Raw genomic sequence first — 20,738 nt, forward strand, 5'->3', positions numbered from 1 at the left:
AGAAAGGCTTTAAAATCTCTTTGCTTCATACTGAATAGACAGTTCACCAACAGCGAACATTAGCTTTTCTTCTTCAAAAACAATCTAGTGCCATTGGAAGCTGTAGACTAACTCCATACTTTGGTTTTTAGAAGAAGTGGCCCTCATGGCTTTGAAAAATATTCACACACTGGAGGTCATTATATAATTAGGTACATTAAAGTGTTTATTCCTAGAGCTGGCAGAGTTTATTTTTAAAACTACATGTGCTGAGTTTAATTAAATTTGTCAAATGTAGGATGAATTTAATGGGACAGAGGCCAGTGATCTGATCCACAAATTTTGAGGTAAGCCATTAGATATGGCCAAAATCTACAAAATACCACTATGGACATGATTAATATTTATTGGTGATTTTTAGGATCCTAAGAATGTATTTTGTGTGTTTTTTTCTGTAGAAATTTAACAGAACTGCTTACTGAATATGACCACATAAATAATATAGGCTATTGCATAATTTTTTCACATCAATGTATATTAAAAATTACAAAAATACATAACTTATTATTTTAGAGATTGACTACACTGTTATAGTAACAGGCACACCTCTTTTGGTGGAGGCAATAGACAGCTCCAGAGACTGAGTAGTACATTGGTCAAGTTTCTACAGCTAGAGAGTGATAAGAGGGGAGAAGACGCCGGGTCTTCTCCCTAAGAGACCATCAGTGGTCGCAGATCTTGCCATAGACAGGGAAATTCTGAACTCCTATTCTGCTATTTGTATTTGACCAAAAAAATCAGTCAAAAACCCCTGCCCTCTGGAGTTTACCTTCTAGTGGAGAAAACAGATGTTAAACCAAGTGGGCCAATGATTAGAGAGAGATCCACTGGAGGGAAAGGCAATGGAGGAAAATAATGCAGGAAAAGAAGATGGGGGAGGCAATTTAAGTTGGATTACCAAGAATGAACTCACTGACAAGGTGACATGTGAGCCAAGATCAGAAAGAAATGAGGGAGTGAGGCATGTGCCTATCTGGGCTGGGCTTTGGGGAGGTGAGGTGGTGTGTGTGGTTTTTTTTTTATTAGATTTATTGGGGTGACTGGTTAATAGGGAGGTAGTGTTTTAAGCATAGGTAAATGGCAAATGATTAGGCCATATGCTGGGATTATGATCTAGAAGCAAGGAGTTTTGTACGCTGGAGCAGAGAAAGAGGGAAGGAAAACTTAGGAAATGTGGGATAGACAGGGCTGCAGGCCACAATGGGGCTTGTATGTCCTTTGCATTTACTCTGCATAAAGTAGTAACATGATAGGATTTACATTTTCATAGGATTTCTCTGGCTGCCACCGGGAAATAATCTTCATAGTCATCCATTACCAGTTATTTCACGCAAGTCACTTAACCTCTATCTCAGTGAAGCTGGGAGGAGCATATTAGCGTATTTTAAGGCACTGTATAGAGCATTTTTCATGCTCTCCTTGGCCATGCCTCCATTATAGCAATTATCTTACTGCATTACAGTCACTCGTTCTCACATCTGCATCCCTACCTGATTTTTTAGTTCTTGGACCCTAGGGAATACCTCTTTCTATTTTTGTACACAGCACCTCATGCAATGTTTATTTTAGCACACAGGAGGGACTCAACAAAAGTTGCTGAATATAAGGTTTTGCAAACATAAGAATCATAAAACTATAAAACAGAACTCTAAATCAGAATTTCCAAGTTGGTAAGCTACTTGTGAAAATACAAACACAAATCTGTGTACGTAAATCATGCCAACTAGAACGTTTGGTTAGACTTTCTAGCTATAATCCCACAACTTGACAATGTAATTAACCAAGTTGGACCCAATCTGTGATTGTTTGGGTAAATATATTTTTTAAACAGCTGAAACTATTTTTCTTAATGTGTGCATAAAACTTAATAACCCAGAAAGGATTTTGCAATGAGGCATTTAGAAATCCTTAGAATGCATATTTCTTTGACGTCAAATTTTGTTTGTCTTTCTGCTATGTGTTAGACTACAACCAGAAGAATCTTTGGATGTACCCACATGATATACATATCTGAATTAAAAAAAACACACACACACAAAACTTGCAAATAGTTTAAATTTCCTTCCCATATAAAATATTTCTATCTGGCAATGTGGGGGTAATGGGCTATCTAGCTAGTTAATCCTTTATTTAAAAAAACACACAACTCTTTATTTGGATAACATGCATTATAATGAAGACTTAATGTCTCTTGAACCCATTACATCAATGTTACACAAAGTATGAATGCCTAGACCAGTGATGGCGAACCTATGACACGCGTGTCGAACTCATTTTTTTGGTTGATTTTTCTTTGTTAAATGGCATTTAAATATATAAAATAAATATCAAAAATATAAGTCTTTGTTTTACTATGGTTGCAAATATAAAAAAATTTCTATATGTGACACGGCACCAGAGTTAAGTTAGGGTTTTTCAAAATGCTGACACGCTGAGCTCAAAAGGTTCGCCATCACTGGCCTAGACCCTATATTCCTAAAGTAGAGCTTCACAATCATTTACCTTTACATTTTGGCAGTATTATTAATAATAACAGTTAAAGTTTTCTTAACTCAGTATTTTCAATCTATAATCATTAAGGTTTACTTTCATTCACTAAAAATGAAAAGGTCTCTGAGCCTTAATAGGATTAACATAAACTTGTAACTTCTAATTACTTTGAATGAAATATTTACTAAGAGGTACCCCTAGAAAATATGTGAGACTCCCTTGTTAGTATCTTCAAAATAAATCTTATCCATGTTAGAGGATTGAAATTCTAAAACATGTGCTATGTTTCTGATAAAAATAAATAATTTCTTTGTGTCAACATGGTCATTATTTGTACTTAGTACATGAGCTACTAAGTCATTCAAATTTCAAATAATTTTAATCAAGTAGAAATTTTATCTTGTGATTGACATCACTTGAAAATTATTCTCTGTCATTTGTCATTCATTTGGAAACACTCAAAAGATAAAAACTTCAAGACTTTTCAGGCATTCCGTATTACCTACAATTCTCCAATGTATACCTGTTTTACAAATACATTAACAATAGAATATACAACTCCCATAGATTTTCATCTTTATAATCACCAGCTGTCTGAAATGCTGAAGTCAATTTTTTTTAAATCTATCAAGCATTATAAATATTGTTAACTCTAAAGGCGATACAGTTGGTATCTATGAAGTCCTAAATTTGGGTCAATGATTCTCTCAATGAGTTATCTGAATAAAAGCAATCTAGAAAAATTTGTATGGTAAAGCTTTCCCGTAACTATTGGATGTGTGCAACCCATTTATACCTTTTAGAATTATTAAAACATGTAATTATTGTATTATATTTCCAATGTAAAGCTGATCATTGAGAACCAACTAATCTCTGTGAGAAAGGGAAGCTGATGCAACAAGTTAGCTGTCCAATACTGAATTTTTGCAGTGGCTTTACACAGTAACACTGATCAGGGAATTTTTATGCCTTTACTCTCAATGAATAATGTCTTTCTGGATGAGGTAACTAGTGAATTGTATACCCAATGAGAAAAAAGGCCCACAGTTTCCAAATCAACTTTTAATTACTTACTACTTAAATATAAATGGCTCTTTACATGGGCAATCATAACTTTCACAAAATCTAAAGGCTATATCTATGACAACTTAAGTCTTACTAGAACAATTATTAAGCAGTTATAACCGTTAGCTGATAGAAAATGGCACATCGATCCTTGCAATTGCTTTCCTTTAATTCAGTTACTTGCCATTTACAATTTCAACATCAATGCACTGAATAAACTGACAACCGTGAGGCCAGAAATCAATCCCACCCATGTTTTCTGCCCAGAACACTCAACCTGCAGTTTTAAAACTTTAGCCAAAAACATCACAAAAGCAACATCAATAATGAAAGAATTGAAAAAAAAAGAAAAGAAAGAAAGATATGTTTAGTTTTCACTTTTTCTCTTTTACCTTTGGAAACAAATGATCCTTAAACACTTCAAAACTGTAGTCTAGGCAAACAAGTCGCCTAGTCACAGAGATGAGGGGCGACTTTCTCCCTGCAGCCCAGGCAGCAGTGCCGGCGGTTCCAGGCTTCTCCCACCTGCTCCTCCCTCCCCGCGCCAGGGCTTCCAAAGGACCCAGAAGAGCTCAAAAATCACGAAAGGACGGGAAGAACAGCCTTGAAAAAGTCGGGACGCCAAATTTTCATAGTTTAATTTCTGCTTTCTCTTGCAAGCAGTTTAAGAAGAAGCAAAGCAAGACGCATCAGAGATACCACAAGCCTAGTGGTTGCCTTCTTAAAAAGAGAAAAGCATTGAGTTCAGCCAGGCACAAAGGTCTCCATGGCAACAGTGAATTTAGACCCCCATTGGCATTATTTATGCAACATTTCATCACAAAAGGACCCTCCCACTACCCTGCCTAGCAAATTCTAGTTTTCTAATCTTCCATTCCTTTGCCCTGAATTGGTACATCTGAATCCTTCCCGCTCTGTATCTTAACAGTGAAAAAAATAAAAATAACAAAAAGAAAATTAAAAAAAAAAAAGAAATCCCACAGAATTATAAAATTTTCTCAAACTGAATCTGGACTTCTTTTTCCCTTGGTGAACTCAAAGGCAAGAGACAGATTCAAATTTGTTTGAAGTTCATATTCAAAACCAATCTAGTTTTTATCTCAAAGACAGACAGGGTGACAAACACCAGTTTCCTAAAATTATTTCAATTTTTAAAATGACATTGTAATTCAAAAAAGGCATAAAATGTGGCAAAATCTGAACAACCCAAAAGACTCACAGAAAAGAGAAATTGTCTAGATGCTGACTTTGAAGCTAAACTGATAGCCACCCCAGCTATTACAGTATCTTGAATAACTTCTGAGTCTTTTACCTGATTATCTCTTTTAACCATGACTTCTAAAAAACATAAATTGAGCAAAGCATTTTAGACACTTTTTTTTTTTCTAAGCCGGCAGGCAGACACCCCCCAAGGGGTCCTGGACTGCGAGAGGGTGCAGGCCGGGCTGAGGGACCCCCACCCCAGTGAACAAATGTCGTGCACTGGGCCTCTAGTATACATATATATGTATGCACAGATATATTTAAATGAAGGTGTACACACTGTGCTAAAATACAAACAACAGAAATCCAAGATCATATATAAAAAGGCTAATATAACATATAACACAGGCCTGGAGCCAGCTCATGGTTAAGAGCTGGGAAGGGATGGTATCATCAGAAGACTATGTACACAACTTGTGGTGGGCAGGGAAGGCATCAGTGTAAACAACTCAAACTCACTCCACAATATTGGCCCCACAGGAAAGTGTGATGTATCTCATGCACAAGAATAGACTCCCTTGCTTTTGTACACAACCACACTGGGTAGGCACCCAGGAGGACCATTGGTTTGTCTTGATGAGAAGGGACCACACTAGGCTACTGCTATACCTCCCAGTCCTAGGAACTCACCTGCTACCCCTTCCTCCCTTTCAGGTTCTTGGGTCTTTTCCCACCTAAAACCCAGAGCCTGAGGCAAGACACTTTTTATTGAACCATGTACCAAGTGCTCCCCAGATCCACATTTTATAATTAGATGACCTGGAGCAAGTTATTTAAAACAGAGATAACCCCCCAAAGTAATTAGGCTATCATAGCTATTAATATGATGATATATTATTGAAGAAATGTTTTCTTCATCATATTTGATGATGTTGAAAAGGAAAATTACTAGTTCTCATTTGAAAAGGATCCTACTTAGTGTTAACTCAAATAAGAACAAAGAGACTTTTAAAATTAGGTTTGATTATATTTAAAACAATACAAGCTTTTATTAAAACTTCAGACAGTACATATCTCCCCACACCAGTCCCACTCTCTTTTAATACAGTTGCATGACTAAACTTAAATCATGTACTTTGATCTAGGTCCTAATTGAGTCTGTCATTTCTAAGACAATTAGGTAAGAAAGACTCATGGGTGCCTGTATTTCCTGTCGATGCACATTTGATAAGATTTTCTGTTGCCTGCAAGATAAGAAAATACCCCTGCTTCACAACCCCAGACACTTTATTCAACTAAAAGGTTGCCTCCAAAAATACAGCCCACACTCATTTTCCATGAGGACAATCCTGGAGTTGGAGAACTCATGGCCCTACTTAAATGATTATACAATATCTATGAATAAATCATTCACATGTCTCTGACACTGAACATTGAAAAAGAGTACTAAATAGCCAGGCTCATATTACTCTTTTAGGAGAATTACTCTTCCAGGTGAGAACAGCTACCACCTATACATTAGATCCATTCTCTCTTCTATATCTACTGCCTTCTTTTTAGTTTTTTTTGTCTTTTTCCCCCTCTCTTCTGTTTTACTTCATCTTAGCAGTCCTCTGTATTTCTGCATTATCTCTTCTTCTTGATGCTTCTGATATGATTTTATTTCAGCAATGGTTTTATCTGTTCTCACTTCCCCATGAGCATTGCCAGCTCATTGTTATTCCTTTGATGCATCCTTTGTCTCTCTTTGATTCAATGCATTTTCTTTGTTTTAAATGTCTTTAGGCTATGAAAACAAAGTATGCGACTCACTACCTAGAACAACTTCTGTGTTACTTCAGGGGTGTTTTATTTTTTCTGTAGCTATACATTCTCTGCCTTTTGTGTGGGGATGTACAATGGTAAAAGAAATTTGATGTTTGTCAATCGCTTTTGAAATTATTTATATGCATACTCTGTCTCAGCAATTCTGCTCCTAGACATAGACTCAAGAGAAATGTGGACATAAGTATACACGAAGACATCTACTGTGATGCTCATACCAGCAATATTCATATCAACCCAAACTGGACACTATAGAAATACCCAGAGATGACAATGGATGGTAGTATGATGTGCAAAATGAAATCCTATTCTGTAAGAAAATAAATTAATAACCAAATGCACTATTATAGCTATCTTTACACACATAATTTGAGTAAGCTGTATACTTGATAAATGCCCTTTTCCTTATGTGTGTTATACTTAAAAAAACAGACTCTAAATTATTTACAATCCTAGATTTTTGGAAATTATAACAGACATACATGAAAATAGGAACATTAATTAGCTATTAATGTTTGTGATTTAAAAATAAATATGTACCATTTTAACTTCAGAGGTGTTGAGCAATATCCTTACCATTTTTCTTTTAAAAGAAAGTAAAGAATTTTTAATTCTTACAAAATAAAAGTAGAACTGGAGGATGAAGAAATCGCTATTTGTTGTGGCATCATCAATTCTAAAATAATTCACAATGTTGTGGTCCTTTTGAACAAATAATCCAATTGCTGAAAAAAAGTTTTAAAAAGAAATTTTAAAAAATGCATTTGAATGTACTGGCCACTTTTATCTACTAACAGTGACAGTAAGGTAGAAGAATAAGTAGCACTAATATAGGAAACCACTAATATTTATATAATAAAAGCCTAAGCGACCAGTATGGCAGAACCAGAACGACCAGTTGCTATGATGCGTACTGACCACCAGGGGGCAGATATTCAATGTAGGAGCTGCCCCCTGGTGGTCAGTGCGCTCCCACAAGGGGAGCATTGCTCAGCCAGAAGCCGGGCTCATGGCTGATGAGTGCAGAGGTGGTGGCGGGAGCCTCTCCTACCTCTGCGGCAGCGCCAAGTGGTAAGGAGCAGTGAGCAGGTGAGCGATATGGAGCGAGGCATCCCAGACTGCAAGAGGGATGTCTGCCTGCCAGCTTTGGCCTGATCCCCTTAGGGGACCCAGACTGCGAGAGGGCGCAGGCCGGGCTGAGGGGAACTCTCCCCCGCCCCCCCTGCATGAATTTCGTGCACCGGGCCTCTAGTTATAAAAAAGTGACCAACTTCAGAATTGTTGCCAAATAAGTTTAATGTGAAGAGTTTGGTTTTGCTATTTTCATAAAACATTATCTTTACAAACTATTTTTTAAAGCCTTGACTCTCCAAATATTTTGGCTTTTCATTTTCTAAGAATCAGCATTCCAGTATAAAAACTCTCTAATTCTATTTATTATCCCTCCAGACTCTAAGGTATAAAATTACAAATGATTGACAGTCAAATTACTGAGTCTGCCTTCCAAGGGGCACAGTGGAGCTCCAGTGCAAAGGTTCTTTTGCAATTAAATAGCTGCAAGGAGTAATATTTTTAGGGCCAGCTCAGCTTTTCATTTGTAGTCCGCAGTTATCTCTGCTGTCCATGGTGAGAATGGATTGCAGGCCGTGGGAGAGGAAAGAAGAGGAGAAAAGCTAGAGGAAGGAAGTCAAACAAACAATGCTGGACATTTGCCTGGGGGCCCTGGTAGTGACAGCTTCTCCCATAAAACCAAAAGCCCTGTGCTGCCTGCTGCTGCTAAACATGACCTAGTGTCGAATCCACTCAGCAATAGGACATTTGGTACTTAGAGGGGGGAAACACATGACATCATACATTAGCACTCACTCCTGAATCAGTATAAGTTTGAACCCTGTAACTAGGAGTATAGGCTATACTAAATCCCATTAATGAAATATATTTTAGTTTTCATTTGCCCTATCTGGGCATAAACTTCTTATATGGGAGCTTTACACCAGAAAAGTTTCTCACTTTCATTCACTCTATGCCTTAAAGTAAAGCTCATGCGAGGACAGATTAAGAAGACCAGAGGATTTCAGGGGCAGTGCTCTAACCTGGCATGAAATTAATTTCACTGTACTCAGAGCACCCTTGGTTTCTGAAATAGGATATGTAGTTGACCATGTGGCAACAGTTCAGCAAACTCCTTGGCTTTCTGACCATATAAACGAGCAATCATATGAATGTGTATCTTTGGCATAAACAAAGATTGAAGGCAGGAATCACCAGTTACCAATTACATGATAGCAATTATTACAAGAGAATGAATATAGGGCATGATTTGTAAAATGCATTAATCAGAGGCTGAAGCACATATGTTCTATGGAGTACCCCTAAAATGCCACGATGCATCAGTGTTACTATGAATATATGCATTTTCCAAATAATATTAACGATATCAAATGCAGATTTTTAAAGTTCTCTCTCTCTCTCTCAAATGCCTTGGCAGAATGCAAAATTTTAACTTACAAAGGAGGGTTTCCTTATGGCAGAACTCAGATGGAAAATGTCTATCATATTTTACCCTTTTCCATATCTCAATCCCATATTGAAGACACTGTCTTGTAAGACATAACTCATTTTATCTGACTACTAAGAATATTGCATCTTAATCTCAGTATTAAGAGAAGCATTTGTTTCATTTTTTGCATAATTAGCTCATGTCTTTATTTGATATTCTTTAACATTTATGTAAAGTGGTGATCATGAATAATACTCTGTCAAAACAGAGTGGGCCCTGTTTCTTTGGCAGGACTTAGGTATTATGTCATTGCCCTGGGCTGAGACAGCTAAGGAATACCAATAAGAAAGTGCACATGAGTAAGCATTTTAAGTCCTTCCCACAATGTGTTTGGCTAAACCACTAGCCAAAGAGAATACTTTAAAAATATTCTTTAAAAAAATATTAAGGTTCAAAGAAATCACAGGGGTGCATTTGAAACAAACATGAGTATATTCTTAAAAATGTGAGACATTTCAATATGTCCAATCATAACTACATAAATATGTTGGTATAATGGTTCCCTGTAGGATAAGTTCTCCTTGGGTAGTATCACAATTTCTTACATTTCCTCTGGAACACTGTCCTCTTATTTTCAATATCTAACTTGTGTCTCAGGGAGTTATAAAGGAGGGTGGCTGCTGTACTCTGTTATAGAAGAGGGGTTACAGAAGGACAGGCTCCATAGGCTGGCATTCCTGTAACTCTACACTCTACCGCTCTCCTCATGCTTTTTGTTTGTCAACATTTTTTTTCAACTGAAAGCAGTATTGAAATATTTGGTCAGCAAACTTTTATGAATCCTAGCGTATTTGTTCCATTTCTTCTTGAATGCCTCAGGACAATCTCTGAGTTGGTTCTTTGTTCTATGTTGGGGTTGGATGTGCGTGGTTAGGGAGCAAGCCTTCACAAGTCCAAACTGATCTTTATATATAAAAGGCTAATATGCTAAGTGTCCCTCCACCCATCCGACCAGTCGCTATGGTGCACACTGACCACCAGGGGGCAGATGCTCAACACAGGAGCTGCCGAGCTGCAGTGATTTGGCAGTGGCAGTTCTTGGGTGATGCACACCGAAACCAGAGAGGAGGGAGCTCGATTCCTTGTGGGGCAGCATGATTCTACCTTCGGCTGTGGGTTATATTGTTGCTGGGGCACTGTCAGCCCCGAATCTGGTTTACTGCACACTTGCATTTGCGTTGCACACCCTGTATGACAACAACTTTGCAGAGTGCCCTCTAGCACTCTGGGACCCCTTGGGGGATGGCAGAGAGTCAGTTTCGACCCAATCCCCACAGGCCAGGCCGAGAGACCCCACCTCCCGGAGGGACCCTGTTCACTCCGCAGACGCCCTTTAAGCCACCCCAAGAGCAGCCAGCCAGGGAGGGACCACGGGAGGTTGGCTACAGGGCATGTCTGGCCCATTTTGCCCAGTCCTGCCCCACCGGCCATTTTCTAATTAATTTCCTTTCAGTGTGCACGAATTCGTGCACCAGGACACTAGTCTTTAATAAAAGAGCCGTGCTTGTAGGTTCTGTAACACTGCATATGAAACAGATGTGAATCACAACAGACTCAGTGCCTTATCATTTGTTAAAATAATTCATTCTTTTTAGAGAATTTTGAAGAATTTTCTACAAGACATTTGGAAAACATCTCTATTTCTACACATTTCCCAAATACGGAATCCAGAAGATTGAGGCCTTGTCTCTATGACACAACTGAAGCTGGTTCTAGAATTGATATTGCATATTTGAAACTAGTGTTTGTTTGGATACCTATAGGCAAGTGATGGCGAACCTATGACACGCGAACTCATTTTTTTTATTGATTTTTTTTTGTTAAATGGTATTTAAATATATAAAGTAAATATCAAAAATATAAATCTTTGTTTTACTATGGTTGCAAATATCAAAAATTTCTATATGTGACACGGCACCAGAGTTAAGTTAGGGTTTTTCAAAATGCTAACACGCCGAGCTCAAAAAGTTCACCATCACTGCTATAGGCTGTGCTTACACCTCTTAAGATCTCCTAAATAAAAATAAAAATGAAGTAAAAAAATGTCCTATATAAGGAGGCTGCTCTCCATAACTGCCCACCTGGAATGAAATATTTCCTTGGCATTTTCACAACTTCTCATGTCATCTGATGGACTGGAGGAACATTTAACACTAGGCTCTGTTGATTTATGCTATGTTACCTATTTCTTGTTCTAAGTTCATAATTTGGTCTCTGCCAATGATGTGATTTTCCTCACTTCACAGTTGAGCATTCAGGACTGGGGAATATGAAAAATAATGACACTAAGAAGGGCTGGCATGATATTGTGTAGGTAACTCACCATTGGATAACAAGACCTTGCTTATCACATCCCTGAACTGCCTTTGTCCACATCCTCATGTAATAAGGAATAGAGGTCTTTTTTATTTTACAAAAAAAAAAAAAAAAAAAACAAAAAAAAGCATAGAATGGAATTTTACTATTGTTTCTGCACATATCTGAAAGGAGAAAATTTGTATCTTATTTATAGATGGGGAAAGACATTCAGAGAGATTAAGTGATTTGCTCCAAATGGCACAGATTATAAGTAGTGGAACCAGAAGTTGAACTAGACAGTTTGCCTTCATACATGGTGTTCTGAACCACTAGCGATCATTTACGCGGTTTTAAGTGTGTCTTCCAGGAATCATGCCTAAAAACCAAAACATCGTGTTCTTATGGAGTTTGTACAACTATGAAAATCAGACGGTCTACCCCTGTCCCTACACCAAGGAAGAAAGTTCTGATGAAGAGTAATTCCAGCACTGTGAATCAGCCAGGTTCCAAGGCCAGCTAGCCCTCCAAAGCTGTCCCCATACAATCCACCTATAAAGTAATCCTCCACCAACTATGGTTTTACTTATTATTTTAAAGGTCATTTAAGGTCCATGTTGTATACAGAGATTTAAAAATCCTTTATCTGCTTACATTTGGATGATTTAGTTGCACTTCCTTAAATGAAAGGAAACGCAAGTCACTTTCCCCTTCACTAAACCTCCAATGGGAAGATTTACAGGTAGAGGGGAGAGAGCAAGTGGTTACTATTACTTTTACAGCCTTTTAACAAATGGAGTGAAGACTAAGAGCTGAAAACGTCTATCTTCAGTCACCATGAAAATTTATAAAAAGTACAGAACTTAACTAAAACATTTCATCAATAAGTACAAGTGGAAAACTTTAATATTCATTAAAGTTAATATACATGAAGGACTGGCTCATAAACATCAAAAGTAAGTACAGCGTTTATAACAATAACAAACATTCAAGGGTCCATTTGCTTTAATAGATCAGGATGCCACAGCAATGTCCTGGAAAAAATGAAAGAAATAAGTGCCAAAGGAGGAAAGTTAATTATCACAGCAAGTTTAATCTCAAATGAGTAGTTTATTTCTAATATATCTTTTTGGAAGCTTGTGTTTTCTAAAACATTTTTTGTAGAAGTTCAAAACATGTTTAATTACACTTATTTAATGACATTTTTGTGTATTTTGTTTCTTCATAACCCAATTTGTTAATGAAATCTTGAATTTGCCACATGTATTTACCAAATATGGTATTTTCTCCAAAATGTGTTATGTATGGCTGATAAAAGATTTCAGTCTTTTTGTTCTTGTTGTTTTTGCCTTATTTTTGCTAGTTCCTAAAAAACAAAAAGTTTGGAAACTCTGCTTATCTATGAGGTCAACATGGATCAAAAATGACCTTTTTGCCTGAGAGTACAGGTTGGTGATGGATAGAGACAATAGAAAGGGATTAATGAAATGTAGTTTAGACATCCCATTGGGGTTCCTAGGCCACATAGTTGTTATTTCCATAAGATCTGGTGCATGGAAATAACTATCCAATTTCTTGAGGATCTTACTGTAACATGGGAACCTCAAAGGTATAAGTTTCTTCTGATATTCTGATGACATTCTATTGCCACCAAATTGATACTTCAGTTACATGCTGAGGAATACCAAAATTAAGAAGTGGCTCAAAAATGCATCGGTGTACCTACTTTCAGGAAATCCCAAATATTGGAACCATAAATGTTTGTTATCCAATTCTGAATCACAGATATAAACTGAGCAAAAATGACCCATAATTAAAACACATGATGATTCCAACTTCCACTTCTCCATCAATCACCAATGTTTCCCTCATCTGATGTAGTTAGATATCTAAGACAAACACTGAGGTGTTTACCTACTAAGAGGATTGCATATATATTTATACTAATCCTATATAATAAAAACCTAATATGCAAATCAACCAAACAGCGGAACCACTGGTGGAACGACTAGTTGCTATGACATGTACTGACCACCAGGGGGCAGATGCTCAACACAGGAGCTGCCCTAAGCCCACACGCCCCAGGCCAGCCAATGCGGGTGCCAGCGGCGCCCCACTGGTTGCCCCACAGATCAGCCCTTATTGCCAGCCAGGCCTAGGGACTCTACCAGTGCATGAATTTCATGCACTGGGCCTCTAGTATATCAATATGTGAGCACATTGTTTTTTGGATCAGTGTGAGAAAAGCATTTGTTGATATTTAAATTCTAAGTGAGATTTGGATCATCCAAAAAGTATTAAAAATATCTATCTATGTATAATATGTATCAATATGTTCTACAAATATATTAAGTCCATTGTATATTTCATTTTTCTAAGTTGAAAAAAATATGTCAACATATTTTTATGACATATCTGTTAAAATAAAGACTAATGCAGTAAGTAGTATTTCAAAATTATTGGGCAGAACACTTTCAGACAATGATGCTGGTAATGAAAGATTTTACCTGGAAAGAAATGTCAGCAATTAGCCCAGCAGGAATAGCACAAAAGTTGGAGGTAATGAGAGTATTGGTGATAAACATGCAATAAGAACAATATTATGAGGGCATCCATGAGGGCCTGTCTACTGGGGAGAATGAAAGCTCACAGATAAATAGCTGAATTAAATGAAAGAATGTAAAGAATTCTAAATCTAACAAACACAGTAATTCAACTTTTATAAAGCAACAATGACATCTTTTATGAGTAATACACTATTTTAGTGATACTATATATGGATGCAGAAATATTTTAGAATATCTCATCAATGAAACAAAAGAAGGTAAATTATGTGACTATGTATTTGTGTGTGTGTATATATATATATATATATAAACAAGAACACACATACATACATACATTTCACATACACATAATGTTGAGCAACAGATAATATGACAATTTCAGGAAAGCTAGTTTTACAAATGTTTTGCTTCCTTTTTCCATAGAATAATTTTCATCAGGTTTATGACGTAATTGAAATGGTCCTCTCCCACTATGGTCCATTTCTCAGACTCCTTCTTAGAATGCTATAGAAAATGGTATATTGCTATAATATGAATTTTATTCCCTTGTGCAGAAAATTTCCCTGAATGGAAGTGGCATCATAATAAGCCATAAATAATTGGAACAGATTTAATTCAAGTCATTAAAAATAAAACTTGGGTTTCTAAATTCTAATGTGGTCTCTTTGAATATCCTTGGTCATTGTGAGTTTATTAAAATTATTTCATTAGATTTAATTGTTAATATTTAATTGTTCACTTCTCACAACTCATTAAGATTTTAATAACTCATACTTTTCTAAATGAGAAAATATATCATAATAATAACATAAATATATCTATTGCCACATAGTTACAAAATGATTTTATATAAATTATCACTTTTGATCTTAATAGTCATTTAATTAGATAGTAATATCTAAAACCAGAAAGCTATTATGACTTTAATAACAGAGAGATAATTTATATCAAAATTTTTATTTGGGAAGTTAAATTACCAAGCTAATTATAAAAAATACTCAGGCAGATATTAAAATACTATATTGAGGTAATGCTTATTAAAGAAAGCACTGAACCCCTTCAACCCTTCTCTCCCACCCAACTCTCTGGGAAGTTTTGCCAAAAGGAACAAAGTGACCTGTTCCTACGATCCTTTGTGCAGGCAGGCAAGAACACGCCTCCAAGGGTGTGGTAATTAAGGCCCTTCAATAATAAGGGGACATGAAGCACTATGAGCTTCAGTTTCTCTTGTTATGGAAATTGTTATAATTTCTTTTTAAAAAATCTATTTCATTATTGGGACATATGCCACCATAATAATTTTATTCTTTTTTTAAAATATATTTTTATTGATTTCAGAGAGGAAGGGAGAAGAAGAGAGAGATAGAAACACCAATGATGAGAGAGAATCGTTGATCAGCTGCCTCCTGCACACCCCCTACTGGGGATCAAGCCCACAACCCAGGCATGTGCCCATCACCAGAATTGAACCTGGGACCCTTCAGTCTTCAGGCCCACGCTCTATCCACTGAGCCAAACCCTAGGGCATAATTTTATTCTTAACACTGCAAATATCTCAGAACAATGTATCATCACCACTTCAATATTAATATAACTAGAGAATAATAGGTAGAGAAAAATTAGGGGTGGTTTTTTTTTTCACTGTTGGTACCAACAATAGCTCCATGGTTTTTGTCATCTAAGAAGATTTCAGAATCCAAAGCAACACAATGAATATTACTTTCTAGGCAAGTTCCCCATGGACATGTGTCATTGTGCACAATAAGCATGATAACATTCGATAGCACTAGTCAAACACTTTCTTGGCAGTCAGAACAAGAAACCAGGGCCCTGCCCTTTGGCCATGGAGACCAGAGCACTTCACCCAGGGTCTGTCCAGATGGGACAGTGACACAATTAGCCCGGGGGGAGGGGGCACTAATAGAATAACCTTACAGCATTCGGTTTGAAAACGACAGAAACCAAGACACAGTTCCACTTTCTCTGTAAATATTAGCCAAAACAAAGCCAACCATGTAAAATACTGCTTTTCATTTTCCAAGTTAATAATATTGATGTATAATAGTAGATTGAAATAATCCTTGTTCTAGAATTCTCCCGTGCCAGTGGTAGCCTAGAATCAATGAGTGGATAAATCCTGAACATTGCAACACTGTGAGAGGACTTCTTAAACTATTTGATAAATATGACCTATATTAATCACTGGGTAATTAAAAAGTAAAAATGCCCCGTGGGCTTTTCTATACCCTATTACAGAGTAAAGAGGCATTTAGAGGAGGGTATTTCACAACATGTATCTTACCAAACAAACTGCTGACCCTTTATGCCAAACATGTCAAACTCAAAGACTAACACGGGCCAAATAAACAAGGCATATAGCCCGAGGGCGGTGAGTTTGACATGTTTGCTTTATGCCCTTACCTATAAAATGCAACATGTACTCACCATCAGCATATAAGTATAAATGTCACAGCTGCATAAATCTGTTGAACAAACTTTCATCTGCATTTCTATATTAAAAAGGTGGCCATCTACTTTTCAATAAATATGGAAGTTGTCCATTCTAGTTTCCAAAATAGATTCTAAGTATATGCATTTAACCTGAACCATACCATGCCATAAACATAATGAGTTTATACACATTATAATTTTAAATATCACAGTTGCAGCAGTTGATAGTTTTCAACTTTAGGATCCCTTGTCTATGTTACTGCCAGTACTTCATGGGTTGCACCAGGACTTTTGAAACACCCGTCTGTTGTTAAGAAACCAAGATTACCCATCCCCATACATGCTTTGAAAGTGAAATAGACTGAAGGCCCCAAAATAATCCACAGTACATGGCTAATTATTGAAGTGCTGCATTCAGCTTTGTAATAATATTATTTTAATGTAAAACCCAGGAAGATTATTTTTCCTAAAAATAAAAGCCATTGTAGATGGTCAGCAGCTGAGTTTATGACAGATGGTAAATACTACACACAGGTCAATTATCAGCATAACAAATTATTTGATAGTTTGAGAAGATTCTTGTTTTTATTTGCATTCATTCATTCAACAAATAGTTATTTAACATCTATTATCCTTCAGGTACTAACCTGAAGGGTAGTGAAAAACACAGAAGTGGCCCCACCCTCACATAGCTTACAGTCCTCCACCTTTATGCTGAAAATACTAAATATGTGATATCTGTCCCAGATTATTCTAGAAACTCAATTTTATCCCTTTTAAACAATTCAGATTTTTTTATTCTTACAATGACTTGCACATAGTAAGCATTCAGTCATGGCCTGACAGATGGATTAGTATTTTCTGTTGTAACTAAAAATGTATAGTATTAGGGGATATTCTGAAAGTTCAAAAGTATTTATTAGTTTACTATCACACATAGGTGTGGAAATAGAATACAGAAACTTACTATTGCATTTTTGGCAAGCAAGCATATTCATAGGCTGCTTCTCCTTTTACCTTTGAAAGTGGTCTATGGAGGTCAGCTGTTGGAATAAAGGCAGTACTTCATTTATGCAGCATTTGGCTAAGGCAACATGTGTCCCCATAGCCATCTAGTTAGCCTGGGAAACTTACAAATGCTCTGCTTGTTACCATGGATTAGACAGTAACTACAATCTAAACATTGTGTAGAGTTCTTTATCTATATCAACAGCAAATTTCACCATTGCAAGTCAAGTACTATTTTCCTTCATTAAAGATGAGAGAGATTCAAGAATGGGAGCAACTGTGTCAGGCACCAAGCTGGTGTTTCACGGAGCCTGGATCTGAGCACAAGCGTGTCCTTAAGCCTTGGGGCCCCCCTTGCAGGGTATTAACCCCACTTTTGTGTGTCCCCCTTTCTGTATGCAGTTTTTATTCTCCTGCCCCATGCTGTGATGTTCTCTGGCTTTCCAAAACTTAGTTCTTCCTCTCTCCCCTAGAAAGCCTGGGGTCACCTTCCTCAACATGCTCTAAAATTATCTGGACCATAATTAAACACTCATACCCCAATATCTCAGAAAGTACCTTATTAAAAGAGTTGCTTTGATATGATTGCATTGAGAGGGAAATTAATGAAGCATCTATAATCCCCAAGAATATCAGTGGAAGAATGAGAGGGAGATTTTTCATGAGCATTTTTGGAAGCTTTCATTTTAGTGTTTGCAGACATACTTTTGCCTTTGTTCCTCCAGGGACTAGGAAATACACAATGGGGAATCAAGAGTCACAGTCAGGATTGGGTCCCAAGTAGTAAAGGAATGAGTCTGTGCTTACTCTTGGGTTCCCAGCGGAACTAGAGAAGGAATGACTAGCCTTAGGTGTGACTCCAAACCCTTTAGCAGATCATCTCACCTTTTTATCCTTCCTTCTTTCTTGGTCTGCAAACTTTTCCTTTTGTGTAGCATTATGTTGTCACTTCTTTTCAGGCATCTCCCATATAACTGTTCATTTGGTAGGAATAAAAATGACAAGGAGAAGACATAAAACAAAAGCATGATGATGATATATATTCGCTCTTGGAATAAAATTATTGACTAATTAATTTATTTATCGTACTCCAAGAACGTTGGGATAAATTACAATGGTGGTGTGATTCATAAAGGAATCAGTAGGGACAACAGCTATGAGTTCTAGTTACAGCACCAGGTTTCCTTGGGGAAGTCATTCAACTTGTCATAAATGAAGGTCCTTTCTTTATAAAATTAGAGTGACATTTTTACAGACAGGCTAGTTCAGTCAAAGGTGATAGAAAGCACAATGAGATTAAAACTACAAGTTCTGTGGGTTTAAGGGCTTGTCTAATACATATTTATACTCATCACAGTGTCCGTGTCAGGAAGTGTACCCAGCACAGTGACCCTCTCACAGCAGACAGGCACATGCTATGAAATAAATGTGTACATGAACAAGCAATTTAAATTCTATAGGAATATAAACATATTAAATAATGACAATGTAAATGTGTTGTAAGAGCTGAAGATTTGATGGTAAGAAAACAGACAAGTCTTACATTTCAAGGGAGCATCACAGACAATTAACACCTACACTAAATGAAAAGGATGGTCTCTCACATGAAAAAATGCTATGAAGAAAACAGAATAGTCTGGTAAAGTGATCAAGCTTCTGAAGGAAGGTTGGGCTTTGTAGATAATTTCAAGGTTTGGGTTTGGTGTTAAAGGAAGTCATTGGAGGTATTTAAGTGACAATCTGACAGATTGTTTTTAGGAAGATCAACTTATTATGTTATGCTTAATGTAACAGGAAACTAGCTGGAGCAATACAAGCTATGAAGAAATAGTTCTGTTTGGATCTGAAAAACCACCATTCATAGACATCATGAAAGTGATCAGTGAAGAGGATAAGTTGTGATGGTGTCTGGTGATATGCTGGTAGTGGTGGAGGAAGGAAAGCAAAAGTGTGCTAAAATGGAGCTACAGTGCCCAGCCAGCATGACTCAGTGGTTGAGTGTAGACCTATGAACCAGGAGGTCACAGTTCAGTTCCCAGTCAGTGCACATCCTGGGCTGCAGGCTCAATCCCCAGTGGGGGGTGTGCAGGAAGCAGCTGATCAATGATTCTCTCTCATCATTGATGTTTCTATCTCTTTCTCCCTCTCCCTTCCTCTCCGAAATCAATAAAAAATATATATTTAAAAAATGGGAGCTAACAGGACATGATAATAACATGATAGTTGTGACTAGAACTCTAAAAATATGCTCTGCCCCCCAAAATCCCATGCTCCAGTTATTCAACCAAACATTCAAGTAAGTTCTACTGTAATGGGACTTTAAACATGGACTTAAGGTCACACATAAGTTGCCCTAAAAATGTGGAGGCTACCCTGGATTACCCAGGTTGGCTCAATTTAGTTACATGAACTCTGAAAAGCTCGGAATTTTCTCTGTCTCAAGCCAGACAGATAGAAGAGGAAATCAGAGAGATTCGAAGCCACAAATGCTGACTTTGAAAAAGAAGAGAGAAAGCCGTGTGCCAAGGAACACAGGTGAACTCTAGAAGCTGAGGATGACTCACAGACACCAGCCCACAAAGAAATGGAAATTTCAGCCCAAGAACTGCATGAAACTGCATTTGGCTGCCAACTTGAATAAATGTGGAGACTGATTCTTCCCCAGCAACTCCAAAAAAGAAGAAAGGACTGCTGACACCTTGATTTTAGCCCAATGAGACCGACCCCTGATGACTTCTGAGACAATGAGATATATACATCTGTGTTTCTTTAAGCCTGAGTTGTGGTGATTTCTTACAGCAGAAATACGAAACATATACAGCAATGGGATAGATATTAGAAGATAATAAGGGAAAGAGACATATCAAGATGACTCAGCTCCTTGGACGGAGTTTAGAGGGATAAAGGGAACATTTACTGAGATGGAAAAGAATGATGGAAGAACATTTGAGGAGGGAAATAGAAAACAAAAATTTGTTTTGAACATGTTAAGCTTGAGATGTCTATCTTTATTCTGGTTGGAGGTGACTAAATGGCAGGTGGAAATATAAGTTCAAAGCGCAGAAGGGTGGTCAGAGCTAGAGATGTAAATCAGCTTCATAAATGTGTCATAAACACATAAATCAGGCTACATGTGTGCTTCTATAAATACACATATGAGAGAACACCTTCAGGATTTGTTCATAAAGTGTCTAAGGAAAATTGGAAATGTTAGGAAGGACAAGAGATCACACACT

General features: G+C 37.1%; 1 protein-coding gene across 7 annotated transcripts in view; it reads right to left on the reverse strand.

Moving 5' to 3' along the window:
- CTNND2 (catenin delta 2) overlaps window positions 1-20,738 on the reverse strand; it is a 760,996-nt gene that overhangs the window by 497,788 nt on the left and 242,470 nt on the right. The window contains exon 2 of one of the 7 annotated variants that reach the window (XM_070411903.1): window positions 18,388-18,476. The exons of 5 other annotated variants lie outside the window; for them this stretch is intronic. The gene's annotated coding sequence lies outside the window, so the exon portion shown is untranslated. Of the gene's footprint in view, window positions 1-3,986; window positions 4,250-18,387; window positions 18,477-20,738 lie in introns of those variants that run through there. One more of the 7 variants, XM_070411904.1, reaches the window with a different exon arrangement.

Source organism: Myotis yumanensis, unplaced genomic scaffold (genome assembly GCF_028538775.1).
Source record: "Myotis yumanensis isolate MYYU_CA2020_CCGP unplaced genomic scaffold, mMyoYum1.0.hap1 SCAF_4, whole genome shotgun sequence".
In the NCBI taxonomy this organism is placed as follows: Eukaryota; Metazoa; Chordata; class Mammalia; order Chiroptera; family Vespertilionidae; genus Myotis; species Myotis yumanensis.